At 34.3% G+C, this 8360-nt stretch overlaps 1 long non-coding RNA gene across 1 annotated transcript; it reads left to right on the top strand.

Moving 5' to 3' along the window:
• The first annotated feature begins 819 nt into the window (after positions 1-819).
• Positions 820-7847, top strand: LOC101671187. The gene is made up of 3 exons (XR_200758.2): positions 820-876; positions 4277-4348; positions 7241-7847. It is a non-coding gene; the product is annotated as an uncharacterized LOC101671187 (long non-coding RNA).
• Positions 7848-8360: the final 513 nt, after the last annotated feature.

Below are 8360 nucleotides of genomic sequence, written 5' to 3'. Positions count from 1 at the left end.
GGAGAGTTTTAAAAATTATTAGTAATTAAATATCTTGAAAGAGTTTGATTCTGTAAGTTTTTATTAATTTCTCTGAATTTTATGGATATTCAGGGAAATACTGATTGAAATTGAAAGACATATTAACTGTTTCATGTGCTTATAAGAATAAATTGCACATTGAATAGCTACAGAATATATAATATAGTAAGCTATGGCTGTCCAATTAAACCATAAATGAAGCTGTAGTTAAGATATAGTTTATAACCTAGGTTTTAGTTTTCTAATTTTGTTCTTTAAAAAAGCTTGCTGATATTTGTATGGATCTGTAGGTTAATTTGGGGGGTGGAATTGATACCTTTTCAACACTCATTTTTCCAAACCATAAACATTATATAACTTACTACTCTACTAGCCTGTCTTTAATACTATTTATAGGAGTCCCCTTTTATCCACAGGAGATCATTCCAAGATGCCCAGTGGATGCCAGAAACTGCAGATATCAAACCCTATATGCACTATGTATTTTTTTTATACATACACACTTAAGACAAATTTTAATCTATAAATTAGGCACATTAAGAGGTTAGGAATAATAATAATAAAATAATGAATTATAATGATATACCGTAATAAGTTATGTGAATGTGGTTTCTCTCTCTCAAAATATCTTACTGTACTAACTTATGCTTCTTCCTCTTGGATGAAGTGAGATGGTAAAATGCCTCTATGATGAGATGAAGTGAGCTGATGGCAAAGACATTGTGATGTAGTGTCAGGCAACTATTGACCTTCTGACCCGTGATGAGATGGAGGATCACATGCTTCCAGAGTCAGAGTGACAGAGGTAACTGAAACCACAGAAAGAGAAACCCTCACAAGTAAGGGGGAACTCCTGTAAGCGAATCTTCTTTAATTCTCTCAGCAATATTTGGTGTCTTCTAGGTAGAAGTCTTGCCCATTTTTTGTTAGATTTATTTTTAAATGTTTGGTGAATTTTGGTGCCATGAAAATGGTATAAGTCTCATAATTTGCTTTGCTAATTGTTTACTGCTGCTTTAAAGAAATATAGAGTTTTACATGATTTTGAATCTAGCAGAATCTAGCAGCACTGATAAATTCACTGATTAAGTCGAATAGTTTGAATTCTTTGGGATAATCTATATCTTCAGTCATATTATTTGCTAATACTATCAAAATTTTTTCTTTGCAATTCTTGTGTGTTTTGGTTTTTTCTTTGAGTTATTAGACAATCTAGGCTTTTCCATTCCATGTAAATACAGTTCCATATGAAACATTCTTACCTTGTTCCCAAACTAAGGATAAGTTTATCATATCGTATCATTGAGAGTGTGTTTGCTGGGGAATCTTAGTAGTGCCATATATCAGATTCAAAGTGTTTTGTAACAGTTGTTTTTCATCATGAATAGATTTTGAGTTTTATTCACTTTTTCTAAATATTTTGAGATGACATATTTTTTCTTTATTTTTTTTAATGTAGTGAATTAGATCATTAGAATTTGAAACTTTGAATGATAAACTAACTTTACATTTTTTTAAATAAACCCATTTGGCTTTGATATATTCACATACACACACATTCCACTCATACTGTTTATAAAACTTTTGTCTAGGATTTTTGCTTCTGTATTTAGGATAAAGATCATCTTGCAACTTTCCTTTTTGTGATGTTATTTTTAGGTTTTGGGGAAAAGGTTGTCCTGGCCTCATAAAAAGAGAGTACAGTAGGGTTGCATAAAATTTGTGTTATTTCTTTATTATTTCGTAGAATTCGTAAATAAATGAATCTGGATCTGAGATCTCTTTATGGGAAGATTTTTAACTAGAATTAATTTTAAAAATAGATATAGTCGTAGTCAAAATTTCCATTTCTTTTCCTATTTTGTATAATGGGTTTTTTAAAAGAATTCTTGATTTCATCTAAATTTGCCAATTAATTAATGTAAAGATGTTTCAAACATCTTATTTTAAAATGTGTCATTTCTTTAGTTATATCCTTATTTCTGATGTTATTTTCTCTCTTTCTGTGTAGTAGATTTATCTGCCCTTGATCAGTCTTTTTTTTTTTTTTTTAAGATTTTATTTATTTATTTGACAGAGAAAGACACAGCGAGAGAGGGAACACAAGCAGGGGGAGTGGGAGAGGGAGACGCAGGCTTCCCGCAAAGCTGAGAGCCCTCCAATGCGGGGCTTGATCCTAGGACCCTGGGATCATGACCTGAGCAGAAGGCGGATGCTTAAGGAATAAGCCACCCAGGCCCCCTGTCCTTGATCAGTCTTACTGATAAATGTAACTTGTATTTTTCAAATAACCAATTTTTAGATTTGTTATATTCTTTATCATACATTCTTATATTGAATTACCTTCTCCTTTTGTTTATTATTTCCTTTTTCCTTCCCTTTATTTCCTTTGTTTTTATTTTGCTGTTCTTTTTCTAAATTCTTGCAATAGATACTTAAAACATTGACTTTCATCCTGGTTTTTCCCAAAGTATTGGAGGGTATACATTTCTTTTAATCATAATTCCATAAGTTTTTGCTATGTTTAATTTTTATTATCATTCCATTTTAAATACTTTTTTATTTTGGTTTCTTCTCCAACTCAAAATTGTTTACAAGTTTATTACTTTATGTCCAAAATTTTGGAGTTTTCTGATTATTTTTGCTTTTTTTTTTGACAGAACATATGGTCCTTTTTGATCAATGTTATATGTGAATTTGAAGAAGAATTGAATTCTTTTATGAATTGGGTGTGCTATTCTATATGTGTTGATAAAGAAATATGTTAGTCAGTTTTGATTGTCAGACTCTATCCATATTGATATTTTTGTCTGCATATTCTAACAGCTATTGAGTGATACATGTTAAAATCGTATACTATAGTCATAGGGAGCTTTATAGATTTGTCTGTTTCTCTTTTTGGTTCTGCCAACTTTTACTTTATATATATCAAGATTATGTTATTATTTTTAATGTGTTTCTGATTGTTTGACTCATTTATTATTACAGTATAGCTACTTTTATCTGGTAATTCTTCTTCACTTTAAGCCTACTTGTCTCTATTCATATACCTACCCCATCTTCTACTGGCAAGTATTTACTATTTTACTCCCTATCTTTTACTTTCAATTTTTGTTCACCTTTACTTTTTTTTTTTTAAGATTTTATTTATTTATTTGACAGAGATCACAAGTAGGCAGAGAGGCAGGCAGGGGGGCGGGGGGAGCAGGCCCCCTGCTGAGCAGAGAGTTGGATTCGGGGCTTGATCCCAGGAGCCTGGGATCATGACCTGAGCCGAAGGCTGAGGCTTTAACCCACTGAGCCACCCAGGCACCCCTCTTCATCCTTATTTTTAAAGCCTGTCTCTTGTAAGCAACTTACATATCTTAAATCCAGTCTTGTCTTCTTTGTATTTTAATTGGAAAAATTAATGTTTATATTTAACATAATAATAATTGGATTTAAATCTTATTTTTTTTCTTATTTGTCCACCTGCTCTATTTTCTTTTTCCCCTCTATTTTCTGCCCTTTTCCAGATTAAATGGTTTCTTATTTAATGTATTATTTTCTTTAGTATTAGACATGGTTGATACCCCACACAGTTTTTCCCTTCTGGTGCATTAAACCCCCATCTATAGTTAGTGTAGGTTTCTAATGACTTAGAGCCGCACACTTCTCAAAAGAATTGCTCTCTGCCACCAAAGTTTATATGGCTGGGAATGCCTTGGACAAGCAACAACTGGCTGAAATGGCAGGGTACAAAAACCTGGTCCCCTTGGCTAATGGTGGAAAACGACTGTCACCATTAATGCTTAGGAACACCTTGTAGGATCAAGTTGAGGCTAGACTATTTCTGAAACTAACCTTTGCTTTGCTTTTCCCTATCCTAACCTGCTTCCCTGATTTTCTCACATGGTTACTTGAATTGATTTCTCAATAAATCACTTGTCCAAAATCCCTGTTGGAAACTCTATTTCTAGGGATTTCTACCCAAGACCTCTCTTAGGGTACATGTTAGTAACACGGCCTTTTACTCGTAGTGTGGGCATCTAGAGATTTTTAGATACATTAATAATTTTAGGCATTTATCATTTTAAAAATTAATTTTATTAAATAATAATTTTAAAATACTCTGAACATTATATGTAATTTAGAACATATTTTAACTGACTAACCACTCTTACTCATTCGGTCTTAATTTTGTCATGTACATTAATACTGTTTATTATTTGGATGTATATCCTTATCCATATCATTGTGTTGCTCGTTCTATTAGACAGTGACAGAGGCATGTTGAAGTCTTCCTCAATAAATTACTTCCATAGGAATCTCCATTTCAGGCTCTGATGTAAGATAAATTTTTGTATTATACTTTTGTATTATATTTATTATTATATATAATATCACATATTATATGTAATATATTATACTATTATATATATGATATATAATATTATATATTATATTTATATTATATTTTTATGCAGATATATATATATTTTATGCAGATTCCAGAATAAGATTTGCTAATTTAGGGGCGCCTGGATGGCTCAGTGGGTTAAAGCCTCTGCCTTCAGCTCAGGTCATGATCTCAGGGTCCTGGGATGAAGCCCGCATGGGCTCTCTGCTCAGCGGGGAGCCTGTTTCCTCCTCTCTCTGCCAGCCTCTCTGCCTGCTTGTGGTCTCTGTCTGTCAAATAAATAAATAAAATCTTCAGAAAAAAAAAAAGAATAGGAGGCCGAATTTGGACTCAGAACCATCCTACTGTTGTCAAGAAAGCAAGAAAATATGAACATTTCTGAAAGCTATGTAAGTCAGCATTAATCGCCCATAAGACATCAGTTGGGGATAATGGGTATCATAAAAAATAAAATCAGCATTAAAATGTTGAGACAGTATAAATTGAGTTTTTATAAAAACATAAGAAATAAATGAATTTGAAAAATATTTCTGGAAAAGAAAAATCCATGTTTGCTGATTTTTAAATATCTAGAGTAGAAAGAAATGAGTCTGGCAATCCCATGAAATATAAATTATTCCTGTATTAATGAATAATTGCACCTACTTTAGGTGTTTGGAGAGTTAATAAACATTAATGTGCATGTGATGTACTTGGAAATTCTTGTACCGTTTTCCCAATTGTTTTGTTTCCGAACTTGATGATATGTAATTTTGATTAAAAAGAAGAAATAATCAGGTTGCTTTCTATGCCAAATTTGTTCTTATCTGGTTGCTATGACGATCTCCTTCAACAGTCCCCCCCCCCTTTGTGGATTTATCTCTTTTTGATGTTACAAAAAGAGTTTTCCTAGGTGAAGAATTTATTTCTTTATGCTTAAAGGATTTTTAAGAAATAAAAAAAAGCTTCTAGTGAAAGCCTCCACATTCCAGGGTGTCATGTCTTATTTAAGATTTAAAATGAAAAAGTTGATATCTCTTGTTAAAAAAAAAAAAAAAAACAAACAAAGAAGGAGCAGGTCTTTTGTGGAGAATCTGAGTTTTTATTTCTCCCATATTAGATAGACTAATTGCATCTTCTGCCATTATTCTTGGCATGTAAAGGCTTACTTCTCTACTTGATTTTTGTCTTATTATTTTGTCATGGTGTTAAACATTAAAATACTTCCATAGATCTCTAATTCACTGGAGGGGTGGATTTTAAAACAGAGAATACTAGCTTTCAGTTAGGAACCTAAGTTCCCATCCTGATTCTGTTACTAAAAATTGGTCTGACTTTGGAAAATTCTCCTGATGCCCTGTGAGCTATGGCTTCTTTCTTTCTTTCTTTCTAAAAAGAGGTTGTTAAACCATATGGTTCTCCCCAGTTTGAAAACAATGTAACTCTTGGGGCAGTTCCCTTCTCCATGGACTGTTTATCTTCTTAAAACCGTTTTTGTTTTGTTTTTTTTAAGTCCCTTTGTATCTTCTATGAAATTCACAATAAATGAAGTAACAAATATTTGTTGGGTTTCTCTTACATACCAAGAACATGTGTCTTTTGATGAAATTAAGTCACATGAATTCTTCCAGAGAACCTTAATGTTTCCAGAGACATCATTCATGTAGCAAACAGAGGTAACTTTTGTTGATAGATTTAAAGCAGAAAAGAATAATAATTAGACGGCAGGATGATAGATTTGTTCTATTCAGTCTCTGATTGACTGCCTGGATGATTTACTAGGTAATGTTGGCTAGTCTAGTGGTTCTGAAACCTTAGGGTTTCAACAAACCAAAGCTTGTTGAAATATCAGGGTCCTTTCAGTTTCTGATTCAGTATGTCTGAGGTATGGCTGGAGGATTATCGTATGAAACAAGTTCATCGGCCATATTTATGCTGCTGGTCCTGGTCCTAGGATCATACTTTGATAATTACTGGGCTGGTCATTCTGTAGAGTTCTTTACAATTTTGTGGCTAGGATGTAGTGATAGAAGCCATAGCCTAATGCCACTATCTTTTTTTTTTTTTTTTTTTTAAGATTGTCTTTATTTATTTGAAAGAGAGAAAGAGCAGGGGGAGGAGCAAAGGGAGAAGCAGGCTCCCCACTGAGCAGGAAGTCCCATGCAGGGCTCAGTCCCAGGACCCTGAGATCATGACCTGAGCCGAAAGCAGATGCTTAATGACTGAGCCACCCAGACTCCCTGAGGAGAAAAAATTCTTATCTAAGTTTATATTGCCTGTGATATGATATCATATATAGAGATCAATTATTGTTTCAGTTATTAAACAAATTCACTTAAGATTCTCTATCATATTCTTCTAGATCTATATTTACATTTTAATTGTAATTGTTACGGGATTATTTGCCATGCATTAATCAATAATCGGTCTCTTTTGAAAAAGAAATCTGTGGAGTTGGCTTGCAATCAGATATATTTTTCAGCTTTGGTTCTATATACATAATTTGGATTGTTATCTGAAAGTTTCCAAATATATTGGTATTTGGCACTAAGTGACCTAATCATTTGTATTCCCCTTTTGGTTCATATGTTCAGTTTTGTCGTCACTGGAAAGAACAAGGCTCTTCTTGTCATTCTTAGTAACCCAAACACCAGTCAAAACAGGAAGGGATATATAAGATTTTAATTTAGTTCAGCCTTTTAAAATTATACATAGAAAAGTAAACAAATTGTGAATCCTAGCTTGAACTAGAACTCAGTTATTCTGATACCCAGGCTAATTAATGTTTACCTGACTTATTTTGTCCTTGGATGATGCCATGTTTTCTTTCCTCTCTCTCAGATCACTGGAGAGTTGACAGCCACTGTCACAGAGATCAGCTACCCCCTAACACATGGCTTGGGTGTACACTGTAGAAGGCCTAAATCTAATTTAAATGTCATGCAAGTATGGGCATGTATTCCTCACTATGTGTGACTAAGGGACCTAACATTTGTATCTATCTCCCTTCACTTGGCAATTTAATCTGTCTCAAATTAACATCACGTATTTTACAGTAAGAACAATCTTTCATATTTGTACTATAGTAAATTTATAAATAGTACCTCTAATTTGATTGCCCTCAGGGGTGGATTGCAAAAATGGCAGCAAATTCCTCCCCTCCCTTATCATGACTGAGATCCTCCCCTCATAGGCAGAATGGGTTTCCCCAGCTTTTAAGTCTGGGTGGCCTTGTGGCTTTCTTTGACCAACCGAATGGAGCAGAGTGAACTGCCAAGTCTTGAGGCTGGATCATGAAAGCTCTTGCACAGAGGCTGGGCAAACAGACCTGTTGGAGGATGAGAAGGTTGAAGCGCTCCAGCTGCCAGCTCGGCCTGCCCCCCAGTGTAACCTTGCAGCTGATCTCTGCCATATGGACAGCTCAAACCACCCAGCAGAGCTGTTTCCATTTCCAGTCCTTAGAATCATGAGCTAAATAAATGGCTATCGCTTTAGGTCATGAAGCAGTGGGATGGTTGGGATGATTTGCTAGGCCGCAATGGATACCTGATGCATATACCTTTGGAAATAACTCTGTAATTGTCTTCCAGATTGTTTTAGCGATTTGGCTTACTGAGTTTCGACTGGGCCTATTGCAGTGAGCTATTTTCCAGATGCTCTTGTGGCTAGGTATGCTTAGGTAATCTGGTTAATAGGACGTAAGCTGAAGGAAAGTGAAATATTTTTAGGTAGTGTCCTTTAAGAAAAGCTACTTGGCCTCTATTTCTTCTTCTTCTTCTTCTTCTTCTTTTTTTTTTTTTTAAAGACCTTATCTATCTATCTATTTTTAAATATTTTATTTATTTATTTGTCAGAGAGACAGAGAGCACGAGCAGGGGGAGCATTTGGCAGAGGGAGAAGTGGGCTCCCCACTGAGCAAGGAGCCCAATGTGGGACTCGATCCCAGGACACTGGGATCAAG

Source organism: Mustela putorius, unplaced genomic scaffold, assembly GCF_011764305.1.
Source record: "Mustela putorius furo isolate JIRA1106 unplaced genomic scaffold, ASM1176430v1.1 tig00003834_pilon_pilon_pilon, whole genome shotgun sequence".
In the NCBI taxonomy this organism is placed as follows: domain Eukaryota; kingdom Metazoa; phylum Chordata; class Mammalia; order Carnivora; family Mustelidae; genus Mustela; species Mustela putorius.
This window is presented reverse-complemented; position numbering and strand designations above follow the sequence as displayed.